We start from the raw sequence: 27051 nt of genomic DNA, 5'->3' as shown, positions 1-27051 counted from the left end.
GGCAGCGTCTGGGGAGCTGGCCCGGGCGCCGGGGACCGGCGGGCGGGGCGGCGAGGGCTGGGACGCACGGGGGCTCCGCGAGGGGCTGTGTCTCGCCGCGCCCCGGCCGCTTTGTTCCCCCGGTGGGGTGGGGGGGGATTCGCAGAGGCCACGAATGGGCGCCACACGGGGAGACGCGTCTCTGCTTTGGGAGAAATGTGGGGTCGCCCGTCGCCACGCCCTGCCGCCAAGCTTTTGTCAGGTGAAAATGACAGCCCGGGCGCTGCCCGGAGGAGTCCTCACCCAGACGGGTGGAGAGAGGCGGGGCTCCCAATGGGGTTAAAAAAAAAAAAAAATCCCTTTTAAGGTGTTTCATATAGACACGGTGGGAAGTAGGAGAATCTTAGAGTTGACGCCTAACGTCCTCCAGGTTTGATTCCTTTTGCAGGGGGTTGAGAGACAGGGACAGGCATCTCCAGAAATGCACGGGAAATTTCCAAGTGACGGATAGCTCCCGGGATGGTGGCGTTGACACCTCCCAGACCTTGCAGGAGAGCGCAGAGTCATCTGGGGTGAGGTCTGTGTGAAGTAATTGGGGTTAGCCTGAGGGGTGTTTTCCTTTTCAAGCCCCAGGACCCATAGGCGTTTGAAGAGCTTCCCTGGTGTATTTATTCACCTTTGGAGATAGTCATGGCTGTTCCGGTCCCTGTTCTTCCCTAGCCATCCTCACCACTTGCCCAGGGGAGCTGGGGCTGAAATGGGTGTGGGGTGGGGGGCACCTCAGGCTTCTTCTTTGTTTGAGAAAGAAAGGCTCTGACTCCCATGATTGTGCATAATCGCCCCTCGTGTTTTGAAACACCTCCCATCTCCTTCACTTCTTTACTAATTTTCGAAGAAGTGGTCAGGGGTAGCCTTCTGAAGTCATCTCAGCATTGTCTTCTAGCCACGGATCCGGGCCTTCCTCCCAAAGCCAGTATCTGCTTCTCAGCCCCCAAGTCATTCCATGAAGCCTTGTCTATAGCTGTCCTTAACGGCTGGGGATTTGCTTGGGGTTTACACTGTACCTTGAGGTGGTGTGTTAAATATTTAGAAGATTTCTGCCATCAGAGCTGACATGAATAATACAGGGATGCAGCTAATAAGCCTTACCCAAAGCTTGTCTTGCCCTGAGGGTGGTATTTTTCTCTCTTAAGTAGTTCTGTGATCTTCAAATTGCCAGTGGATTCTGAGAAGCCCTCAGGGTGGGGCAGGAAAGTTTAATTGGCCTGATTGGCCACTCTCTAGAGGCCCTACTGGACTGGTCCTGTGAACATCTTTAGGTTTTTTTTTTTTTTTTTTTTTTCAGTTTTTGGCTGGGGCTGGGTTTGAACCCACCACCTCCGGTATATGGGGCCGATGCCTTACTCCTTGATCCACAGGTACCGCCCGACATCTTTAGTTTTACTGGCAGCGTCCTTCTCCCTTTCTACACCAGGCAGCTGATGGAGGTGGAGAGGAGAGCCATATATTTGGGAGTAGGGCTCAGGGACTTGCCGTTACTTTCTAAAACAACTACACTTCCTAGAACTGAGATTTCAGATCACTTGAATGATCATGAGAATTGCCCTCAGATGCACCAAGGGAGAGTGGTGCATTATGGGGTTATTTCTATTCCCGACTCCAAATGGTCAGAGATACCACCTATCCCTCCAGAACCTAATTCGTTATAGAAATCCAACGTGAGTGTATTGATTATGAATTATTAACACCACTTTTAATAAGTATTACCTGTTCTATGTAAATAATACTTGTTCATTATAGGAAAATTAGAAAACATAGATGAACACGCTGAAAATCATCTGTATTACTACCACACAGAGATAAAAAGTGATTTTGAGGGGGGGATATATTCTTCAAGTAATTTTCCCCTATGCATAGCTGCATATATATTTACAATCCAAGGGAATTATCTATGCAGTCCAACATTCCAAGAACTTCTTGTCAAGAGGGAGGAATACTGTGTTTGGAATCAGAAAAAATCCATGGTTCAAATCCTAGTTCTGTCGTTTGCCAACAGATCCCAGTTCATAAATCGGATCACAACAGATCCTAGTTCACAAGCTAGTTAACCTCATGTTGTTATTGTAAAGATTTCAATAATGCTTGCTATATAAATTACCAAGCACCAAGGGGGGCTCTAAATCAGTGATGATTCCCTCCTCATGGCCTCCCCAAGTATACTGCCAGAGGATATAAGAACTGTGAAAGGGGCTCTCAGCCTTAACTCCTGTGGTTTTCAAACTGGGTTCCCTGAGGACTTGCATGAGTGGGCTCTGATTCAGCACAAGCAACTCCCTCCCCCTTTTTTAATATATCAGGGTCCTAGATAAAGTAAAATCTGGAAAAATAAATGGGCTTTACTGATAATAAACACCACTAATCTAGGCTTCCCTCCCCCCATCTATAAAACCGCAGAGGGAACATGCCTTGCCCAAGGACACAAGATGAGCTGCTGAAGAAAACAGGCTCTGGATTTTTAGTCCAATGCCCTTTCCCCCTTTATTCACCCCATGACAGTTGTACTAAATTGACCTTTTTCAAGTTCCGAAGACCTCTGGTATGGGACCATCCTATGATTTTATCCACAAGTTCTGTTTCCTACTAGTCCTTTCATGATTCTGTAAGCCCCTATCACATCAAAAACCAGTTAAGGCAGACCTATGACTGTATTCTGAGGGTGAAGAGGGAGTGTCTTCCTAGTGTGTTCCTAGCCATCCAACTAGAGGTATTACGACAGGCTGATGGCATCCAGGGACAGCCAGTCAGTGCTTGTGGATATCTCTACTGCCGGTGCCTTTGAGAATTTTGAAGGCAATGATTGTGGCTTGTTTTCTGTCCCAATCCCTCACCCACTCCCAAGGGTCTTTTTGAAGCCTGTCGCTTCTGAGTGCCTTCGGTAAAGGCTGGAGATAGCAGGGTGGCTGGCCAGTGTTGTCCCCCAGGGACACTAGGTAAAGCTCTTAGAGTGAGGACAAGTTGGACATGCTTCTGTCTTGCCCTCTGTCTTTCTCTTAACTTACTTGGCTCAGCCTATAAAGAATTAAGGAAGGATGCCAGGCACAGTGGTTACCTGTAATCCCAGCACTTTGGGAGGCCAGGCCTTGAGGATCACTTGAGATCAGCCTTGGACACATAATGAAACCCTGTATCTACCAAAAAAAAAAAAAAAAAAAGACTAGCTGGGTATGGTGGTGCGTGCCTGTAGTCCCAGTACTTGCTACTCAGGAGTCTGAGATGGGGAGAATTGCTTGAGTGCAGGAGTTTGAGGTTGCAGTGAGCTATGTTAATTCCACTGCACTCTAGCTGAGCAACAGAGGGGAGATCTTGTCTTTAAAAAAAATATTGAGGCTGGGTGTGAGACGAGCACAGTGGCTCATGCCTGAAATCCTAGCACTCTGGGAGGCTGAGGTGGATGGATTGCTTAAGTTCAGGAGTTTGAGATCAGCCTGAGCAAGAGCAAGACCCCATCTCTTTAAAAAAAAAAAGCCAGGCATTGTGGGTTGTGGTGGGTGCCTGTAATCTCAGCTAATTAGGAAGCTGAAGCAAGAGGATCACTTGAGCCCATGATTCTGTGGGTGCTGTGAGCTATGACGCCATGGCACTCTACCAAGGATGACAAAATGAGACTCCATCTAAAAAACCCACAACAAACAAAAACCACCACCACCCCTCAGCCTTCTCCAAAAATTACAGAAGAAATACTCTGCAGTAATAAGTTGGCCTTGTTAACTGGTTGATATCTTCATGGGCTGTGGGGGCTAATTCAGGATTTGCCTGCTTGCCTCCTTTGTTTTCTTCACAGACAACTCAAGGCCTAGGCATGAATGAATTTTGAACTGGGGAGAGTATGTTCATGTGCATCTTGTTGGAAGGGGGACACAGAAGTTGTTCTGTGACTTCTTGGGAGAATATGCATTTTGAAGTATTATTCAGAGGAACAGGTGTTGCTCATCATTGTTTCTGGACAGAATTGTGGCCAATTCTGTTGGATGAATAGACCCAGAGCTTTCCACCCCCTAGGGCATTAGTAGACCAAAACCCCAATTCACTGCATGGGGAAAAGAAAGTTCTAATTCAACAAAATTTTCTGACTGACTGATAGCTATGCAGAATACATTGTATTTCTACAGTGTACTTTTTTTAGTTTATGGAAAGTACAGTGAGATGATCAAGACCAAGTCTCAGTTTGATGGCTGAGAATCTGGCTAAGCCCCAGGACTGGGATTTGGAGCATGAAGTCTCTTCTGGGTCAGGGATGTAGAAGTAAATGAGACTGGAAGGAATGTGGATTGTCCTCGAGATGTTCCCCAACTGTAACAAAACAAATAGAAAAAAAAAAAAAAAGACAAGACCATAAATTCTTAAACATAAGCTAGCCTTTCTTTGCGGCCTGCTTTTAAAAATGTGGAATGCAGGAAATGATCAGTTAATAAAAGGTTCACATTGGTTGAAGATTATTTCCTAGCACTGTGGTGTGGTACACTGTAGGCACTGGGTACGAGTTTCAGATGAACTGTGAAAGGAAAGATGTCTGACTGGAAGTTGGCAGACTTGGGTTCTAGTCCCAGCGCTGGTCTGACCCGTTGTTAGAGTCCTGAGGGTGACTCCCATTCACCTGCCCCCCATTTTGAGGCCAGCTCCCTGTCTGAGAGAAAAGGATGTTGGCCATCATCACCTTGGAGGTCCTAAGAGCTCCAAGAGTTAAGTGTTCCTCTAGGCCCCTTCCTTCCCCAGCTGGCCTGCATGCACCACATTTATTTATGAGCAGGGAGAGTATCCTCAAGGAAGTGAAAAATACCAGCTTAGATGTCACTGCTATTCAGCTGCCCTGTTTCTTTGTTTACTAATCCTGCCTGCCTGCTGGGAAGGAGCTTTTGTGCACTCTTCCCCACTGTGTCTTATTTGAGGTTAGTTGACAAGTGAGGGTCTCACCTGCTTATTACTGGGTCAGTGGCTGTCTTCTTTCTAAAGCAAGCTGTCTTTTCTGGAGGGTGTATTAGATATGTGTGTGTGTGGGGGGCCCTCAGTAGGTTGAGGGAAGGTGAGCCAGGCTTTCTTTAGCCACCCATTCAGGCTACTGTTTTGTATTATCTGTGTGTGGTGTGTGTGTGTATTTCCAGGGGAAGGGGAGGACTTGGCTATGCAGTAGCCATAGCACATGGCACCTTTGGAATTTCACTGCCAAGGATGAATCACACACATGCCCAACTAGTTACCAGGTTTCTTAGTCTATGGAAGTTTTTCCCAGCACCAAGAAAAGGTAAGGGTGTTTTCCTCTCACTTCTAGGCCTTAAAGCCCTGAGGAATTGGAAAATGAATAGTTATGTACATATTATTTGTTCTGAATTTTTAGAACTCGTCTGTCTTCACATAGAAGCACATTTTTCTCCCTTTGTATTTTTTATGTTGCACCCAGGAGCTTTCATAGGAATATAGAGTAAAAGGCAATAGTACATGTAGACAGACCAGATATTTGGCACATAGTGGGGGTGTCGGAAGGAATCTCCATAGGTAATTTGCTATACTTCAAGCATGCATGGGTTCTTAGACCAGAGATGGCAAGAGAATTTCATCGTTTATGTTCCATAAAAATTGCTTACAACAGTGTCTTGAGGAGTATGAAGCTGGGTTGGGCTCAGTGGGGAAGGAGTTCCAAAAGTCATTCAAGCAAGGAAGGTGGTAATGGGGACACGTGTGTTGGTTCACTATTTGCTCTCCCTGGCTTAGCCCGTTTCTGATCAGAAGAGGTCTGCCCCCTGTCAGATTTACTAGATTAGTAAACAGAAAGCATTTGTTACTTGACTTCCCCTCCTGACATCCTTGTCAGTCACCTGGCAGTTCTAGGACAAAGGTGCCTCCTGTTGCCAGTACAGGGAGCTGTCCAGCCTATTGGCTCTCTTGCCCCACCTCTCCCTTTCCTTGGAACCTTTTGCTTTTCCCTTTACAAATCACAGTTAAATTCTTCCTTAGGTATTCTTCTGCATACTTCTGTGTTTACATCCTTTCTACCTCCTTGTAGAGGACTATGGACTGCAAAATAAGTTTCCCATTCCTTTCTGGTAACATACCCCATCCTGCCTCTTTCTGCTCAGCCATAGGAGTGGGCATGTGACCTGAGCCTAGATACACCTTTCCCCAGGCACAGACCTCCGTTCGGAGGTGGGCATGTGACCCAAACTGAGCCACCAGATCCTTCCCCAGGGGTTCTTGATTTGGAGCTAAGGGAGAATAGCTTTGCCTATGGGGCCTAGAGTTGGAAAGATGTGAAGTTGGAGCTGCTGGAGGCTAAACCCCCTGGGACTTGGAGAACACAGCAAAACAGAGTTAGAGACCAGACACTGGCCAAGAGAAAGAGGCTGGCACAGGGAGCGTTGGTTCTCATTGCTCAGGCCCCAGTTCCTGCAGCTGCTCTTTGATGCCATGAGCTGCCCCATATGCTAGAATGAAAACTTTAAATGGTGCTTGTTTTAATTAAGTAGCTGTCGAAGTGGTTAGGATGTTCTGAGATATGCTTTAGGAACAACTCCCAAATTCCAGTGGCTTGAGACCAGGGGGTTTATTTCTTGCTTTGCGCTGCCTGTTCTCTGTGGGTTGGCAGGGGCACTCTGCTCATCATAATTACTCAGACACTTAGGCTGACTGAGTCACCTTTGTCTTAGGGTGGCATCATTTCGGTGTCAGACATCAGGGTTCACTGCAGTAGGGAGAGGAAAATGGAGTCCTGCACTGGCAATTTTTTTTTTTTTTTTTTGATACAGAGTCTCACTGTGTTGGCCAGGCTCGAGTGCAGTGGTGTCAGCCTAGGTTACAGCAACCTCAGACTCCCAGGTTCAAGCGATGCTCTGGCTCAGCCTCCAGAGTAGCTGGGACTACAGGCACCAGCAACAAAGCCCACCTAATGTTTTATTTATAGGAGAGGTGGGGGTCAGGCTTGTTCAGGCTGATCTCAAACTCCTGGGCTCAAGCAATCCTTCCATCTCGGCCTCACAGGGTGCTAGGATTATAGGCCTGTACCACCTGCCAATCCTGCACCAGCTCTTACATACCTCTTATCTGGAAGTGATAAAGTGCCATTTCTGCTCGCATTTCATTGACCACACCTGAATTCAAATGGATGTCAACTTATACTCCTGACAAAGACAGCTCTAATGACCACCATAGGTGTTGAATAAATGATTCCTAAAGCCTCTGTGTAAACCTAGGAATGTCCTTGGTATCAGATGGGATTTTTTTCCCTTTTTCAACTGGATTCTCCCAGTCTTAACATACTCCTTCACCTCTTTATACTAGAGATAATCTTTTTTATTCCCCTTTAATCTTTTTTCTTTATTCTGTTTGTAAGTCAAAAAGGTAGGCCTTAAATTTGAGGAGAAATTAGTGACTATAAAGGCTACAGCCTCAGAAGGTGCCCTCTGATTGCCATTACATTCTCCATGTGTGTCCCCATCTATCTTCCACCATCAAACCTCGGTGGGTCCCCTAACTGCAGAAAGATTTCTGTCCTCTGGGTCTCCAGAATGGCACTGTCATTTTGTACCTTGTGCTATGGTGGTTTTCTGGTTGACCTGCCCTTAAGGACTACGTCTGCTTCTTTGTCCCTCCTGCAGTGTTTAATGTGCAGTAAGTGCCCAGTGAGGGCATATTGGATTGAGAATGAATCAGGACCTCACCCCTCAGAGTGTGCAGCAGTAGCATCGGCATTACCAGAGTAGTCAGGATGCAGAATCCCAGGCCTCACCCAGGACCTAGTGACTCTGCAATTCAACAAGATTTACATAAAGCTTGTGCTGAGTCAGGAGACAGGGTATCATCATCTTCCCTGAGAAATGAAAAGAAATGGACTTGCCTCAGGTTCTCATTATTGACTGAAGACCTGGGATTTAATCCCAATTTATCTATTTGTGCCAGACTATGGTTCATCCTTTCTGGTTCTGAGAGGTCCTAGCCTTGACTGTTTTTGAGGGTTTTTTGTTTGTTTGTTTGTCTGTTTGGTTTTTTGAGACAGAGTCTCTGTCACCTTGGGTAGATTGCCATGGTGTCATAGCTCACAGCAACCTCAAACAATGGGCTCAAGTGATCTTGCCTCAGCCTCCTAAGTAGCTGGGACTACAGGTGCCTGCCACAACTCCCAGCTAGTTTTTCTATTTTTAGTAGAGACGGAGTCTTGCTTTTGCTCAGGCTGGTCTCAAACTCCTGAGCTCAAGGGATCCAACTACCTTGACTTCCCAGAGTGCTAGGATTACAGGCATGAGCCACTATGCCCAGCCTTTTTTGAGTTTTAACTGGACCCCACCAATCCATTGCCCAACTGGGAACCTTTCACAAATAGGCTGCCTAATTATGATCAGTATAAAATTTAATTTTGTCAAAACTGGGGTTTAGACTCCCAAGGCAATGCCTGTCAGACAGAATATTGGGCTGAATGGGTCCTGCTGCTCAAAAGAGAGTAGGGTACAACCTGGCTTGAGTAAGTCTGGTGGACACATCTGGCTGATGCTGGAGACTCAAGGTAGATTTCCAAGAACATGCAAGACTTTTCCTCATAAGCACATGAGATTGAGAACCACAAGTGAGGGAGTTACAGGGCTCTGTGCACACTTCAGACCAGTCCTGTGTGCTGTGGAACCCAGTTTATCGGCAAATCCTCTGCCTTCAAAACACTCCCCATCCAACCATGGTGGCAACCCTTCCCACCTCCACTGCCATCATCCTGCTCTAACCCTAAATTAACTACTTGCCTGTTTCATCTCAAAACCCTCCCATTTTTCCTGCCTCTGCTCCTGTCACTCTGATGATTTATTAAAAATGTAAGATAGACCATTTCCTTCTCCTGCTGTTTAAACCCTGTCACATTACAAGAAGAATAAAACTCAAGCTCCTTTCCATGGTCAACATGACTCAACAAGGTCTAGCCCCTGCCCACACTCTGACCTCCCCTTACACTACTCTCCCCTTTTTCACTCTGCTATGGCCTCCCTATTCCTGGAAGATGACAAGCTTGTCCCACCAGGGGCCTTTGGATGTGCTACTTCCTCTGCCCACAGCACACTGCCCCAGATTGTCCATGCCCTTTCCTTCTTTCCAGTTAGGTCTCTGTTCACATTTCACCTCCTCGGGAAGGCCATTTTTCTGCCCATTTTCTCCAAAACCCACCCCTCCCATTATTCTCTATCCCCTTACCACTCCCCCAAATGATGCTTTTAATGTATTTGTTTACTTGTTCATGTTCTATCCACTAGGATTTAATTTCCATGACTTTTGAGACTTTATCTCATTCACAGCTATTTTCCCAGTGCCCAGAGCAGTTCTAAGTACATAGTAGGTGTTTAAGAAATATATGTTGAAATATCTGTAGTATTCCCTTTAGGGTTAGAAGATAATTTTTTAAACCCCAATTTTGTACAAATTTGATGTGTAACCATGGCAAGTAATTTAACCTCTCTAAACCTTGATCTTCTCATCTGTAAAATGGGAGATTTTATTTTTGTTTCTGGAAATATAGAAAAGTAAGTAGTCTGAAAATCCTCCCTTAATAAAACTGAATTTTTAAAAGGTGGGATAAAATACAGGGTAGCTGTAAAGTTTGTGTGCAACTTAAAATAGTATGCAATTTAAAATTACACACAAACTTTATGGCCACCCTGTATAACAGCAGTCCAATCTTCTTAAAACCATAGCTAAGCTTTTAAGAAAGGAAGGAAATTTCTGTTTGCCAGGAGACAAACAGAAAGGGAATAATTTGGAAAGGTTGTAAACTTGTACTATACCAGCTGCATAATATACTACCTAGAAATTTAGCTTAGAACACAGCCATTTTGTTACCCTTGGTGGATGTGGCAGAAATTATCCCAGTTTCTCTAAGAGCTTTCAATACATATCATACATAATTAGCTCCCCCAAACCATGAATTCACACTCCAAAATTATAAAACATGTAAGGAAACCCCACTAGCAAACCCTATAAGCAACAGGATTAGCTCTTTAATAATAAATAAATATCATACATATATTAATTATGTGTATTATTTATATGATAGAGCTAACAGAGACCTTAGAATAAGTCTTTTTAAAAGAGTAATCCCTGCACTTTGGGAGGCTGAGGCAGGACGATCACTTGAGGCAAGGAGTTTGAGACCAGCCTGGGCAACATAGTGAGACAACACATCTCTGGAAAAAAATAATTTTTTTTTAAATTAGGGGGGCATATGCCTATAATCCTGCTTACTTGGGAAGCTGAGGCAGGAGGATTGCTTAAGCCTAAGAGGTTAAGGTTAAAGTGAGCTATGATCACAACACTGCAGTCCAGCCAGGGCAACAGAGTGAGGTCCTATCTCTAAATAAGTAAATAAAATGAAAAAAGAAATAAATGGAAGAATTGAAAATTTAAGAAAACAGCATGTCCCAGCAGGGGTGGGGAACAAGCCCATTGAAAGAAAAGCATGTCTAAAAATAAAAAATAAATAAAGTGTTGAAATGAAAAACCCAGTGGACAGGTTAAAATGGTGAAAGATTACACACCAAGTAGGTGATGTTTTTCACGCTGCATCACAGGGCTGAGACGGGGGTCTTGATCTCGTGCTCTCATTTCACAGACACGGAGGAAAGTGATTTGCCAAGATCACTAGCCTGGTTGGCCAAGACTTCATGCTGGGTCTCTGTTCTCTGAAAATGTTTTAATGTGGAAAACAGAGGTTTGTTTTGTGTGGTTACAGGATTGGACTAGGACCAGTGGATGGCTAGAAGACAAATTTTGGGCTTGATAGAAGGAAAAGTTTTCCAGTAATTGGCACTGACAGTGCCCTGGGCTGCCTTTTGAGGCAGTGAGCTCCTGACTTCCAACCCCCAAACCTTCCACTCCTAAAACTTTATGATTTCTGTCTCTTCTTCAGAGTGTTAGAGAACTTGAAAAGATTTTCTTTTTCAGTGGTCAGGACTTCCTTAATCAAGATTGATTGACTCATTGCCTCATGGATTTATTCATTGATGCATTGCCCATTTTTTGACCATTTGCTGTGTGGTCAAAAAATGACACCAGGCACGTAAAGCTGAATGACTTCTGATTCCATTTTTGAGACGTTTAGGAGGTCACATAGTCCATCAGTGGGGAACTAGGACTTAAATTCAAATGTCCCTCCTGCCTGGCCAGTCAGTGCTATTAATTACCATTGGGCGGGAATTTCATGGGTGTGTGTAATGACTAGTCTGGCTCTAGTTGGAAGTTGTAGCAAAGAGCCCATACAGCAGGGAAGTGGTTTATGATATATGAAAGGATCATTAAACCATTGCTGTGTCTCCCTACATGAGGGATACTGTGGCATCCAACATTGGGAGAGAAGAGAAGGCAGAGAAGGTAGTGTACTAAGTGGAAAATCATCTCAGACAAAGAGATGAGTGAGGTTGAGCTTCCTTATTCCCTGTTATTAGGCTACTATTGCTGCTGTAACAGATAACCACCAATTTAGTGGCTTAAAGCAACAGAAATATGTTATCTTAGCAGTTCTGGAAGTCAGAAGTCTGAAATGAATCTCTTGGGGCTAAAATTAAGTGCTGGAAGGGCTGATTCTTTCTGGACGTTCCAGGAGAGACTCCATTCCTTGCTTGGTAATTGGCATTCATTGATTTGTGTGTCACTCCAATCTCTGCTTCTGTGGTTCTGTGCTTCTGTCACATGGCCTTTTCTTCTTTCCTCCTCTCTCTCTCTTAGGACATGCGTGATTACACTTAGTCACAGATTAAACAGGGCCCACCTGAGTAATCCAGGATATTCTCCCCATCTCAAAATCCTTGGCTTCATCACATCTGCAAAGTCCTTTTTGCCTTATGAGGTAATTAGGACCTTAATATCTTTGGGGGCCATTATTCACATCCATGGTGGCTGATCAAACTGCCACTAAGATGAGGAAGAGTTTGTCTAAGAGTAGACTAAGGAGAGGCGAACACAGAAAGGAATACTTTGCTGTTCTAACATCTTCTTTTCTTCACTTTTGTTTTTCTTTTCTTCCCCTGTGCCCCCAAGTAGCAAAGCAGAGAGATAACACCTTATTTTGTCTTCATTTCTGGGCACTCTTTGATTTGTAAAATGTAGTTATTGAGTCAATAGAAAAGGCCCTTTATAAATAAAAAAATGGTTAGGGGGATCATGGATAATAATACAATGAATACTTGTGTACTAATCACCTAGTTTAAGAACTAGAACAATTACCTTCATTGTATGAATATATCACAGTTTACTTACCCATTGAACTTCTGATCCTCCTTTGTGTTGTTTCTGCATTTTTCTTTTTTCTCTTATTCATTCTTTTGTAAAGAGTGCTACGGTGAAAATTCTCATATATGTTTTCTAGTGCACCTGTGTACAGATTTCTTTAGGACTGGGATGGCTGAGGTAGAAAGTATCTGCATCTTCCACTTGACCAAATAATATAAATTAAACTTACACAGATAAGTGCATCTGTGTTTGGGCTTTTTTTTCTGTACCATTGATCAATGTGTCTGACTCTACACCAGTACCGCACTGTCTTAGTTACCATAGCTTTATGAAAATTCTTGCTATCTGGCCTGGTAAGTGCCCTACTATTTTTTCTTTATAAGTTGTTCTACAAAATGATTTTTCTTCTGCAGAGGACAGGATTTCATTTGCACCATTATCTTTACCATCACTTGATATTGTCACACTTTAGAATTTTTGCCAGTCTGGTGGATACAAAGTGGAATCTCATTATGGTTTTAATTTGCATTTCCCTGAATACTAATGAGATTGAACATCTTTTCATATGTTTATCGACCATTCATGTTCTCTCATCTGTGAAGTGCCTGTTCAAATCTTGCCAGTTTTTTTCTTGTCCTTATTGTATTGATTTGTAGGAATTCTTTAAATCTTCTGGGTGCTAATCTTCTGTCATTTGTTACCGATGTCTTCTCCCAGTTTATGAGTTTTTTTTTTAATTTTATTAATGTTGTATCTCGATAAATAAGCTTTTAATATTAGTGCTATAGGCCTTACCAATTTTTTTCACTTATAGTTTGCACTTTTTCTGTGTCCTAGGAAAACCTTCTCTCTCTGAAATTATAAAAATATTTTTCTATATTGCTCCTAACAGTTTTATAGTTTTACTATATGCAATTAATTTCTTAATCCATTTTGTTTTGATTTTTATATGTGATATGAAGTAGTAGACTTATTTTTTTCCTTATGAAAAACCAGTTGTCCCAGTACCATTTATTAGAAAGTTCATCCTTTCTCTTCAGATCTGCTGTGCCCAGCCCTGTCATGATTTAGTTTCCATAATGTGCAGGCCTGTTTCTTGGCTTTTTTCTGTACTACTGAACAATTTTTCTAGTCTGACGCCAGTACCATAGTGTATTAATAACTAAAGCTTTAGGAAAAGTTTTGTTAATCTGGTGTGGGCAAGTTCTCTCACCTTGTTCTTCTTTAAAAGTAGCTTCAAAAATGCTTTCCTCTTCCACATACATGTTTGCTTAAAATTGTATGTTAGAACACACACACAAATATTTGGGGATTTTGATTAAAATAGCATTAAATATGTGGAACAACAGAAAATTGATGTTTTTAATTTGTTTGTTGCAATCCATTAATATAGTATCTACCTCTATTTATTTAGGTCTTCTTTAATGTCTCCCAATAAAATTTAATGATTTTTTTGCTATAAATGTCATACATGTCATTTGTGAGTATTTGATATTTGTTGATGGCAGTGTATTTAATATCTTAATAAAATTTTCATCTTCCAACTGTTAAAAGAATGAAACCTTGTAAACTGTGGATTCTTTTGGCTTTTCCAGATAATCACATCATCTGAGAATAGTGCAGTGTTGTGTTTTTCTAGTCATTATTCCTTTTTGTTTTCCCTTATTATCCCCAAGTTAGGATCCTCAGTGCATGATGACTAAAAGTGATGAAGGCAGACACTCATGCCTCATTCCTCAATTAAAAAGGAATGTTTTGACATTTTCCTGTATTGTACTTTACAATTCTGAGAATTCTGTAGGATTCTCAGACATATACTTCATTACTCTAAATGATAGTTTGCTGAGAGTTTTTATAATGAATGATACTATATTTTATCTAATGCTTCCATTGAGATAATAGATATTTTTTGGCCTTTAATGGTAGATTATATCAATTAATTTCACAATTAAACCAGTCTTGCCTTCCTGGATAAACCCAATTTGGTCATAAAATTGTTTTTCTGTTTTGTAGTTTTAAAACAATCCTGGATTTGATTTTCTAATATTTGAGGTTTTTAAAAAGTTGTTTGGAAGTTGTCTGGTTTTGATATCAAGATATGCTAACCTCATAAGTAAGTTGGGGGTGTGTCATGTTTTCTATACCCTGGAATAGTTTGTATAATATTTAATTCCTTTCTTGAATGTTTGGTCGAATTTGCCAGTAAACTCGTCAGGGCCAGGTGCTTTTTCTATGGGAAAATTTTAAACTACTGATTGAATTTCTTTAATGATTATAGAGTTCCTCTATCTTCTTGGATCAACATTATTTTAGGACTTACTTCAGTAATTTTTAAATTTATTGAGCATTAACTGTATTGCTTCTACACCCTATTTCTTTCCCCCTTTTCTTAAAGCACTCTCATTACATATATAGTAGATGGTATTACTGTCTTTCAAATCTCTTCATGCCTTACTTCTGTCGCTGCTACATTGGGGAATAATTTTCTGCATCTCTCTTTAGCCATATCTAATCAGCTGCTGGACAAATGCAGTGATTTTTAAATTTTATATTGGTTTAATATAAATAAGCACACACTCATACAAATGATAAAACACAAATATAGTCTAGCAAGGAGGAGGGGTGAAGAGGGAGAGAGGAGGGGAAAGGAGGAGTGCAATTGGCAGGAGGAGGGAGAACATTTGGTGGCATCTCACCTAATGTGTACAATGTGAGGGTATTTAGCATGCTGCCCTGGGTGAGGGGCCCTCCTACAACTTGAACTTCACCTTGGAAGGGAAAACAATGTAAACTAAAAATTTTTTAGCTCATATTAATTTGAAATAAAAAAATTTAATCATTATACAGTAGAACCTCTGTAAGTTGACCAAGGGAAACAAAGTGGTCAATGTATGGTGGTGGTTAACATAAGGAACTAAGCCTACTGTAATAGTACATACATGTGGTACATATCTGGCTTATGAAAATTAGGTCAACTCAATGAGGTGGTCAACTACGGAGGGCCTATTGTGTTTTAGAAAGTCTATTTAGCTCTGTTTCTAAACTGACATATTTTATGATATCTGTTCCTTCTAAATATTTTAAATTTATAAACATATTTATGCTATTTTGTGCATCTAATAATTCTAGCATCTAAACTACTTTTGAAGTACAAATCATCTATTTCTTGTTTCTCTTGGCTCTCATCAGTTTCAAGATGCATTATGTGTTTAGTAATTTTTTTTCCACCATGAACTTATATTCCTTAGAACTTTATCTGTAGAAATTTTTTGAGGCCTGGGTTAAAGGTGAGTTCCTCCAGAGAAGATTAGCATTTACTTCTGTCTAGGGGTGCTACCAATATGGGACTACTAAGTAAATTCTTGAGAGTTTAAAAATTTGACCACTTGGTTAGTGTAAATATGGGCTACAAACTTATGTGACGGCAGGCTAGTGGTTACAGGTTTTCAGGGAAAATACTGTTTCCTTTCCACCTGCTGCTGTGATAGAGAATGGGCATTTTCCTTTTTCTACCTTTACCCATGGTAGCAGGCTAGTCTCAGCTCACCCTTTAACTGATGTTATAATTCTTTGCGGTCTATATTAGTTTCCTAGTGCTGCTGTAACAAAGTACCACAAACCAAGTGACTGAAACAGACAAAAGTTTTTACTCTCACAGTTCTAGGGACGAAAGTCTGAAATCATTGCATTCTCAGTGACTTGCTGTCTGTAGAGAAGAATCTGTTCCATGCCTTTCTCTTAGATTCTGGTGGTTGCCAACAATCTTTGCCCTTCCTTGGCTTGTAAAAGCATCACTGTAATCTCTGCCTCCTTGTCACATGGCATTCTCCCTGCTTCTATATCTCTTTCTTTCTTCTTAAAAGGACACCAGTCATATTGCATTAGGGCCTACCCATATGACCTCATCTTAACTCGATTACATCTGCAAAACACTATGTCCAAGTAAGGTCACAGATACAGGAGGTTAGAACTTCAACATGTCTTTTTGAGAGATAGTTCATTCCTTAACAGAGTCTAAGTTTATAGGGGGATTCCCTGGGCCAACATAACTCTAAATGTGGTCCGAGAACCACAGCATTACCTCTCCTGGAAGTTCACTACTACAGTAAATTATCAAACTCCCCAGATCTACTAGCTAAGACTCTCCAAGGGTGTGGCCATGAATTGTGTTAATGAGCTCCCCAGGTTATCTCCTGCAGGCTGAAGCTGAAGCAACATTGCTCTAGACTGTGTTTCTTGTATTTGACACTGTCAAGCTCTGTAATTTGAGGTTCAGTGCTTTAGTTAGCGCCTGCTCTTAATTTACCTTCCCACTTTGACCTTATTTTTGGCTTCTAAACCATTCTTACTCTGATAGACAATATCAATATGTTTAAATATATTCTTTATATTGATTACATTTTTTGTTTAGAAACTTTGAAACCCACAGAAAAGTTGAAAAAACAGTGCATTGAGTACCTGTATTATTCTTACCTTGGCACATCTACTCCATCTCTTTCTATATAAATATAAACATTTCACTCTTGTCTAACCACCTGAAAGTAGGCTACAGACATGATGCTACCTCACCCCAAATACTTCAGCATGTCACTCAGGGACAGGATGATTCTATACCGATAGTTCTGAAACTTAGTGATCTTAGGACCCCCTTATACTTTTTTTTTTTTTAATTTATTTTTTTGAGGCAGACTCTCAAGCTGTCACCCTGGGTAGAGTGCCTGGGCATGATACTAACAGCAACCTTTAACTTAAGTGATCCTCTTGACTTAGTTTCCTATTTTTAGTAGAGATGGGGTCTTGCTTTTGCTCAAGCTGGTCTTTTTTTTGAGACAGAGTTTCACTATGTTGCCCTTGGTAGAGTACCGTGGCATCACAGCTCACAGCAACCTCAAACTCTTGGGCTTAAGCGATTCTCTTGCCTCAGCCTCCCAAGTAGTTGGGACTACAGGCATCTGCCACAACGCCCGGTTATTTTTTGGTTGCAGTTGTTATTGTTGTTTAGCAGGCCCAGGCTAGACTTGAACCTGCCAGCCTCAGTGTATGTGGCTGGCACCATACTCACTGAGCTACGGGTGCCAAGCCCCCTTTATACTCTTGAAACTATTGACAACTCCCCAAAACTTGATGTGTCTTACATATTTCATTATATGCCATATTGAAAATAAAAGTGGAGACATTTGGAAATAGGTATTTGTTAATTAATTTTAAAATAACAAAAGAAATTTATTATGTTAAAATAAATAGCACATTTAAGGATAATAACTGTGTTTTCCAGAACAAATAAAAATCACAAGAAGAAGGTATTGTACATTTTTGCAAGTCCATTTCTTGTCAAGGTTAATTGCATTGTGGAATCTGAAACGTTATTAATGAAGGCTGGTCTATCTTATACTTTGAGAATATCTTTTATCCATGCATAATTTTGTAACATGCATTGGGCATTTGGAAATTTTTGGTTCATCAGGTTAAATGTATATCTTAAAATGTTGACATTTTAAAAATATAATATCCCAAAGACACACTCATTAGTATCCCCATGAGCTCATCAGAAAAATCTTTAAGTTTAGGACACTATCAAATTCATGTTAGGGTAGTGGACACAGATTTTCCAAAATTTTAATTTCTGTTTGAAATCTCAAATTATCATTGGCAAAAAAATACTATTTGTTGTCCTTGATGTAGTAGGCTTATTTCATTCATTTTCTTGAAAATGCTTGCAAGATGCCCAGGTCTGAATAACATAGTTTGTTAGTCATTCAAATAACAGTGATGTTATGTAAAAACTGGGGTAATTCAGCACACAAATCAGTGAAACAAGTGCTTTGCTTTAAGGTAGTCATCACACTGTGGTATGCAGCAGAAGTAATTTGTGTGTACTTTTCATTTCATCACAGAATATTAAAAACACCTGTACACAAATGATTTTTTTACCACATCAAATGTGATTTTTTTTTTTCTGATTGCTTCATGGTGAAGAAAATAGTGACTACTCATGGAGTTTGGTGCCTCTGCCCTGATTTGTGCAAAATAACCAACAGCAGTTTTACCCTTCATTAAATGTTTTTGCACCATCAGCACAAATTCAACACAATGAAAAAAGGCAAATGTTTTGACTTCAGTGCTGTTTTGACTTCACAGACCATCTGAAAGGGTTCCAAGAAACCCCGAAAGGGTCTTGGGCACCACCCCCCAAGGATCTGTCAAACATACTTTGAGAATCATTTACTGTACTGTATAATCAAAAACCATTACCACACTTACGAAAGTCACCTCTGATTTCACACCTTCTTTTAATGGGAGATCCATACTCAGATTAACCCAAAATAAAAAAAAAAATTCTTACTGGTACTTTTTTCTTGTTTTTATTTGAATTCAAGTTAAAGTTTACATATTGAATTTGGCTGTTATGTCTTTTGACCAATCTAGAAGAGTACTCTCAATTTTCTGGATTTGTCAGACTTGTTCTCATGATCAGAGTGAAGTGGAAACAATACTAAGTTGATGGTGACTGCACCTCCCTTTCCTCCTGCCAGGAAGACAGAGTATCAGGCTGTCTCATTATTAGTGATGCCAAATTTGATCACTATATTAAAAGACTCACTGTTTCTTTGAATACAGAATTTTTGTCATTTTCAATGGGAGATTAAGTCAGGTCTCAGGTTGTTGGAAACTGTCATCGTCTTTTGATTATTTATCTTCAAGGTTTGCAGGTATGTCAATTAGAATTATTTTGGTTTCAAGAAAGAATAATACAACTCAGGCTGGATTATATAACTTAAAAGTCTAGGGTAGTACTAACTTCAAAGTCCAGGTTCTCTGGTGTTTGCCCTGCAGCCTTTGGTTTGTGCCCCCAGATTGTCTGATTTTCCTTGTAGGTGCAGGATGGCTTCCAGGAGCTTCTAGGGGTCTTGACTCCCTCATTTATGTCCAGCAGGAAGAGAGCATCTGTCAGAGAGAGAGAGAAAGAGAGAGACTGACTCTCTCTTAATGGAAGACAAGGAAGCTTCTTACCCAAAACCCCAAGGAAGCATCTAGCTCTAATGATTTTGGTCACACGCCCATTGCTGAGCCCTATGACAGAGGCCTGGGATATGCTAACTGACAAAAACCAGCCAGGACCCACCTTGGATCTGGGGATATGGTCAGCTTCTTAAAGAACAGGGGCCATGTAGCACTGGGGAGTGGATCCAAAGAGCATCTAGGTCCCATTACCAAGACTAAAACCACTGGATATTGGGCTGCCCAAAACTGCAAACTCCACCGCGGAAGGTTTTAGTATCCATGAGAATATAAAACACTTTCTGAGTACCTCCTAGTGACAGCTATTATGCCATGCTGTTCTTTTGTTCAGCAGATGCTCTCTGTCATCTGGTCTTTAGTAAGCTGCAGTCCTGGGCTGGGTGTGGGTCGCCACTTGAAGGAAATAGCTAGAGCCATGGCCTCTTGGCATTTCTCAAGTAGGGCTTCATAATGTTGCTAATACAGCAGTCATACAGTCTCTTTCCCAGATGATAAAATTGTAGGGCTAGGGAGCCAGCTCCAGGTACCCAGCAAGTCAGTGTTGGCAGTGGTTACAGACAATGATGTTGGGACCAGCAGTACCACCTGGCCTAGAACCGGACAAAACTCAGGATATAGATTCGGCTTATAGCTCCACACTGGTGAGCTGTGTGACCTTGGGTATGGGACTGTGCCTACCAGGATCTCCTGGAGCTGGTGGGGCTGATACTACTGGCAGAGCAACTTCCCTAATCATACCATCCTACTGTCTACATCTTGAAAAGTGCCAGCTGCTCTGAGCTAGGTACACCTCTCCGACTCTCCCCAGAGCCTTAGGATATTTGATGTTTTGGGGTATTTGATGTTTACGGTAAGGAGCTTGTGAGGACAGGGCACCAAGGAGGAAAGAAGCAGAACCCCCAGGAATTGCCTCTCCCCACATACAGTGGGAAAAAGAGGAGGTGAGGCGCGCAGGCCTGGCTGGTTGTTATTGAGGCTTCTTCCTGCCTAAACATCGGGGAATAAATTTAAGAAGCTATTGAAAAGGCTGTTGTCCATCTCCTTTGTAACACTTTAAACCTGTTGCTGGGCTGCCTGTCCAGCCTGTTTACCTCACCTGGGCCTGCCTCATCTCAGGAGAGGATGGGATCCAAAGTCTAAGGTCAGCCTGGGCCAACCCAGCCCTGCAGTGTCCTCCAGGGTGTAACTGAGGCTCAGTGCTTCCCTGGAGGCAGCTCATCTAGCTTAATGAGGCTGAGTGGGGAGGTGGTTTCCCTGCAGGGCATGGGCAGATTCCCCGGCTGACAAGGTCACTGGGCTGGCAGCAGGATGAGGTCAGCTGTGGTTGCAGTGTATCTGACACCAGGCAAAAAGCTGTGGGGCTGGAGCCGTGGGAGCTCTGATCCTAGAGAATTTGCAGAAGCTTCCTGGGTAGATAGACCATTCCCATCACCGAGAACCAGTGTTTCCTTCACTATAGTGTGCTACTTGGCAGTTTGCAAACTGTTTTCACAGCTATTGTTTTTTTTTGCAGGTTTTGGCCAGGGCTGACTTTGAACCCCCCACCTCTGGCATATGGAGCTGGCGCCCTAGTCCTTTGAGCCACAGGCGCCGCCCCTTCACAACTATTGTTAGATATTGAGTCTCAAATGTGGCGGCTCCTAAGCTGAAATCTGCCTGTAGATGTTTGTTTCACTTGTGGTGTCTTACATTTGAATTACTTACCAACATTTAAAATGAAGAGTTGTGGCATCAGAATCCAGATTTTTGGCATCTCTTAAAGAATCAGGAAATCTGGCATTGCAGGATGATTCCAACAGGGCAGCTGCCCAGTCCTGCCTGGCCCCATTTCTGCAGACTGCTGATGGTTACCAATTCTCATCTCACACCTGGTCTTTACCATCACTAGCCTGGTCCTTGATTCTGTATTTCCAGGGCAACCTGGGGAGGTGGGCATTAGTATCCCTGTTTGGCCAATAAGATAACCAAGGCTCAATCTGGTTGCAGTGTGTCAGGAAGATGGCCATAGGGCAATTTAGTCACTTAACAGCTCTGTGACCTTGTGGGAGTTACTTGCCTGTCTGGGTCCCAGCCTTCTCATTCATAAAATGAAGGAGTTGAGGGGTTGCTAGATAGCATACTGCTGCACATAAGAAACAGAATCCAGTTTGGGTGCAGAATCCAGTCAGGGTGCAGTGGTTCATGGTGTAATCCTAGCATTTTGGGAGATTGAGGCGGGAGGACCACTTGAGTTCAGGAGTTTGAGATTAGCCTGGGCAAGAATGAGACCCCATCTCTACTAGAAATAAAGAAATTATCCAGACATAATGGTGCCCACCTGTAGTCCCAGATACTCAAGAGGCTAAGGTGGGAAGATTACTTGAACCCAAGAGTTTGAGGTGGCTGTGAGCTAGGCTGAGGCCATGGCACTCTAGCCCAGGTGACAAAGTAATACTCTGTCTCAAAACAAAACAAAGCAAAAAAACTAGAGTCCAGAGAAGCTAGGAGAAGTGAAGGACAGGAGGGAGAGATGGCTGAATATCACAGCAGAGGGACAAACGAATTTTTTAAAGACCTCTGATGTTCTTTTGCTTTTCTGTGATATCAACTTGTCTCCCAGAATTTTCATTAAAATTGTCTGTCCACACTAAGAAAAAAAAAAAAAGAAGAAGAAGAAAATTATGAGCTAAATGCTCTGGGGTTCCTACCTGCAATGACATCTGTCACTCGGAGTAGTCATTGGCTAGTGTGCTGCTAGGTGCTGGAGGGACATAGGATCTGTGCCTTATTCCCTCAGCCTAATGGCAAAACATAGATCCATTTACCATAATAAAAGTAAGTGCTTTATTAGTACATATTTTACATCCTATACTTTATAACTTTATGTTTTATTTTTCACAAATAGGACTCTTAATTACTATCAAATGTCTGATTTTTAAACAGATTCTTGGACTGGTGGTTCATATCCATCAGCTTGCTCAACTTTAACACCTGTCTCACACATCCCCAGTAGCTTTTCCAGAACTACTACCCCGTTTCCTCGAAAATAAGACATCCTCCGAAAATAAGACCTACTTACAGGAAAGATAAAATGTCCACTGAAAATAAGACCTAGCACATCTTTGGCAGCACATCTTAAAATAAGACACTGTCTTATTTTCGGGGAAACAGGGTACCTTCACTATGAAGCTCCATAAGTTTTCCCAATTCAAACTTAGGCTTCTTTTGCATTTTTTTCTTTTCTAAGGAAGACATCCTGGAGAGGATAAATTGATTGGAAAGCCTTGTCTATGTCTTTTCCAGTACTGTCTGGAATCAACTTACTGACTACTTCTTTCAAGTCATTTGTTGCACTTCTCTGGTTATGATTTCCATCATCTTCTTCCAGATTTGGTGAACCTATTCGTGCTGAGCATAAGAGGTCTTCCATATCTGATTGTGGTGTTTCTTAGTAAAACCAACACAGAACAGATGAAACAAATAACTATCAGAAGTCTAGACATCAATAACTCTTGAGGCCATTGAATGCAATTTTGGTTCCTTGAGCCTGGTGACTAGTGTTTTTTTAAAAATTTTCTTGTATTTAACATAAGAACCTTCACATCATACCAGTATTTCTTAGAAAATGGAGCAATCACTTTTTCTTGGCTCGCTTTTTGCCACCTTTCATAAGGCCCTTTTCTTGCCAATTGCTGTAGTACTGGTCAGAGAGCCAAAAGGCTATATCTGCATGTTTTATGTCAGATGTTTCATGGGCAGTATATTTTTTTCACTTAACCCCATGTAGTAGGTAATATTATTTTCATTTTACAGGTGAATAGTCTGAAGTTTAGAAAGGTTAATGAATCTCTTCCCCACTTCTTAAACATTAAACATTATAGCTAGGGCTGGGCGGGGTGGCTCATGCCTGTAATCCTAGCACTCTGGGAGGCCAAGGTGGGTGGATTGTCTGAGCTCACAGGTTCAAGACCAGCCTGAGCAAGAGTGAGACCCCATCTCTTAAAAAAAAAAATTGGGGGTGGAGGCAAGAAGGCCGACTGGAGCCAGCTTTCCACAGAGGCTCCCATCCAGAAGAAGAGTTAAAGGACAGAAGTTTAGCAAGTAAGCTGATGATCTGGAGCTGAGCCAAGAGAGAAGGTTGAAAAATGCACATGAACCCTGCTGAGGTGAGCTGCAACCCTTAGGAAACAAACAATAGGTATAAAATCCATAGCCAAGTGGACAGGATTCCCCTCCCCCATGAGATAAGCTCACAGTATACTTTCTACAAACAAGCAAGCAGAGTTCAGATATGCTCCTATTTTATCACATGGAAGAGACCCTCTAAAAACTGGAATTCCTTCCCCAGAGAGAACCTACTAGTGTGCCATGGCACTCTCCTGCCAGGCATAAAACTGTACATATTCTCTACCTGCAATTCTGAACTCCCAGCACTCCCCTCCACTCTCACCCCAAGGTCTGGAAGCCTGTCCCCCATGGAGTCCAGATTCTTGGGCATTTTCTCTAGAGGTGTGGACAAGACGTGGGCTATTGCAGGTCTGTGCTGATTCTGCGGCATGGGTGTAAGGAGAAGACAGTGGACTGAGGCAACCATATGGGAGAGGGAGAGGCAGTGCCCTGTGGCACAGAGCAGCAGCAGCAGAAGCGGGAACAATAGGGCTCACAGCCCTGGGGATATTTTGGAAAGACACTCCCTGCCTCTCTGGACAACCAGAGAAAGCCAGGCATCTTCTCTGGTGGCAACTGGAAGAACAGATCTGGGACAGAAACATAGCAAAGGGTATGCCTGAGGTGGTACCTGCCTGGGCAGGGCGCAGTGGGGATGGAGACTAGAATATGCGCACACAGAGATGGCATATTCCCAGGGCAGTGCTGAGTCAGAAGGACTGCTTTATTGAGCCTGAGAAGCACCCGGCCCCCAGGGAATCATAGCTGAGACAAAAGCAGGCAGGAGAGGTGGGAACTGAGAGCTGAGTGTGAGCTCTAACTGCACCTGCCCCAACACAGAGTGCAGTGGAGACAGACACGCCAGCTCTGGGCAGTGGCACAGACCTGGGCTGAGTCACAGTTTCTGTGAAATCAAACAGTGCCTGGTCCACAGAGGAATATAGCCAGGACAGAAACACAAATTCTGTGAAAATATAAGTGTCAGCAACATCAATCAGGGGCGGGGCTGGAACTGAGTGAACCGCCCCAGCTTCCATTAAGCACCCAAAAATTTGTCAGGTCTCAGCTCCCCATGCCAGATGTGCAGAGTGTGGCAACCAGGCCAAGGAGACAGATCTCCCTGTGACTCAGGCAGGTTCAAACCCCTGGAGCATCTGCTCCTGGAGGGAACTGGGTCACCCCTCCCTCATTGGAGGGAACGGGGTTACCAGTGACTGGGTGTGACAGAGGTGTAAGATGGGGAAGGAGGTATCAACCTTCCCAGACTAATTTATTTGCTGGGTGGGTCCTTCTGACCTCATGGAGCACCGGAGCGAATCATACTTGAGCTGCCAGCAGACCCTTGCTATCTAGTTGCTGGAGACTTTTTGAATTCTCCCACCTGAGACAGGTGCTGACTCAGACAATTGATTTGGACCTCTTGAACTGGGTCAATCACCCGAGGACTATCCAAGTGGTACCCTGAGTGTGTAGTTATGGGAAGGTTTGATTTTCCTTTTCCAGTTGTTGCCCCTGGGGGGGTGGGGTGACTTAATTGCTCGTATTTCTCCATAGCTGAGACTTCAGCCTACAGTAACTGATTCACTAGGGTAGGACAGAGATCAGCTGAAAATAAGACAGAGCCACTTAGCCCCACCACACTAAGCAGGTCCCCAGTGTCTCAAGCCTTAGCACTGTACAGGTCCTTTGCAAAGCTCTAGGGGAAAAGGTACAGATACCAGTCCTGGCTCTTGGGCAAAGGGCTGGTTAATCACTACTCCAGGAGCCCCCTACCCAACTTCACCTTATCTGCTCATCTAGCCAAATGGTGTAAAATAATCATGGGGCAGAATCAGTGGGAAAACTCCAGTAACATGAATAACCAGAATAGATCAACTCCCTCAAGGAACAACATGGCGGACACAACAGAAGATCCCATTCATAACATCTAAATTCAATGTTAAAAATTGAATTTAGAATTTGGATTGCAAATAAGATTAATAGAATAGAGGTAAAGTTGGAATTAGAAATTCAAAGAGCATTTCAAAAGTTTTCTCAAGAATTCAATGAATTCAAGGACAAAATCACCAAAGATTTTGATACATTGAGACAAGAATTTGCAGCCCTCAAAGATCTGAGAAATACAGTAGAATCCCTCAGTAATAGAATGGAGTAGGGAGAAGAAAGGATTTCTGACATTGAAACAAAGCTTTTGAACATTCCCAAACACTCAAAGAGGAAGAGAAGTGGAGAACAAAAATGGATCATTCTCTCAGACAGCTCTGGGATAATTTGAAGAAAACTAATATTCACCTTATAGGAATTCCTGAAGGTGCTGAGGTTGCTTTGAAAGGCGCAGATGCTCTGCTTCATGAGATAACGAAGGCGAACTTCCCAGACATGCCAAGAGATTCTGAAATTCAGATAGCGGACAATTTCAGAACCCCAGCACGACTCAACCCAAATAAGACATCTCCTAGACACATTATAATTAACTTTGCCAAAGTTAATATGAAGGAGAAAATTCTGCAAGCAGCCAGACATAAGAAAACTATAACCTACAAGGGGAAGAATATTAGAATGACTGCAGATCTCTCTGCTGAAACCTTTCGATCTAGAAGAGGGTGGTCATCGACTTTTAATCTCCTAAAACAAAATAACTTTCAACCCAGGATCCTGTATCCAGCTAAACTGAGTTTCATTTATGATAGAGAAATTAAATACTTTAGTGACATCAACATGTTGAAGAAATTTGCCATAACTAAACCAACTCTCCAGGATATTCTCAGACCTATCCTCCATAATGACCAGTGCAATCCTCCACCACAAAACTAAACTCACTCAGAAACTTTTGATCAAATTCCAACTTCCACAGCGGTGAAAGGATTAAAAATGTCCACTGGACTTTCGAAAAACTCGATACCCAAAAGTGTACCAGGCTTATCAATATTTACAATTAATGTGAATGGCTTAAATTGTCCTCTAAAGAGGCACAGGTTGACTGACTGGATACAAAAATTCAGGCCAGATATCTGCTGCATATAAGAATCTCATCTTACCTTAAAAGATAAATATAGACTCAGGGTGAAGGGATGGTCATCTATGTTTCAGGCAAATGGAAATCAGAAAAAAGCAGGTATTGCAATTTTATTTGCAGATACAATAGGCTTTAAACCAACAAAAGTAAGGAAAGATAAGGATGGTCACTTCATATTTGTTAAGGGTAACATTCAACATGATGAGATTTCAATTATTAACATTTATGCACCCAACCAGAATGTGCCTCAGTGTATAAGAGAGACTCTAACAGACATGAGCAACTTGATTTCCTGCAGCAGCATAATAGTTGGAGATTTTAACACTCCTTTGGCAGTGTTGGATAGATCCTCCAATAAGAAGCTAAGCAAAGAAGTTTTAGACTTAAACTTAACCATTCAACAATTGCATTTAACAGACATCTACAGAACATTTCATCCTATCAAAACTGAATACACATCTTCTCATCAGCCCATGGAACATCTTCAAAAATTGATCACATCACAGGTCAAAAGTCTAACCTCAGCAAATTTAAAAGAATAGACATTATTCCTTGCATCTTCTCGGACCATCATGGAATAAAAGTTGAACTCAGTAATAAGAGGAATCTGCATACTCATACAAAAACATGGAAACTAAATAACC

General features: G+C 42.2%; 1 protein-coding gene across 4 annotated transcripts in view; it reads left to right on the top strand.

Annotated features, from left to right (window-relative positions):
* REEP1 (receptor accessory protein 1) overlaps nt 1-27051 on the top strand; it is a 144708-nt gene that overhangs the window by 399 nt on the left and 117258 nt on the right. The gene's annotated exons all lie outside the window — the stretch shown is intronic.

The sequence above is a fragment of the Nycticebus coucang genome, chromosome 4 (assembly GCF_027406575.1).
Source record: "Nycticebus coucang isolate mNycCou1 chromosome 4, mNycCou1.pri, whole genome shotgun sequence".
Taxonomy (NCBI): Eukaryota; Metazoa; Chordata; class Mammalia; order Primates; family Lorisidae; genus Nycticebus; species Nycticebus coucang.
Note: the sequence above shows the minus strand (reverse complement) of the source record. Positions and strands in the feature narration are given on the sequence as shown.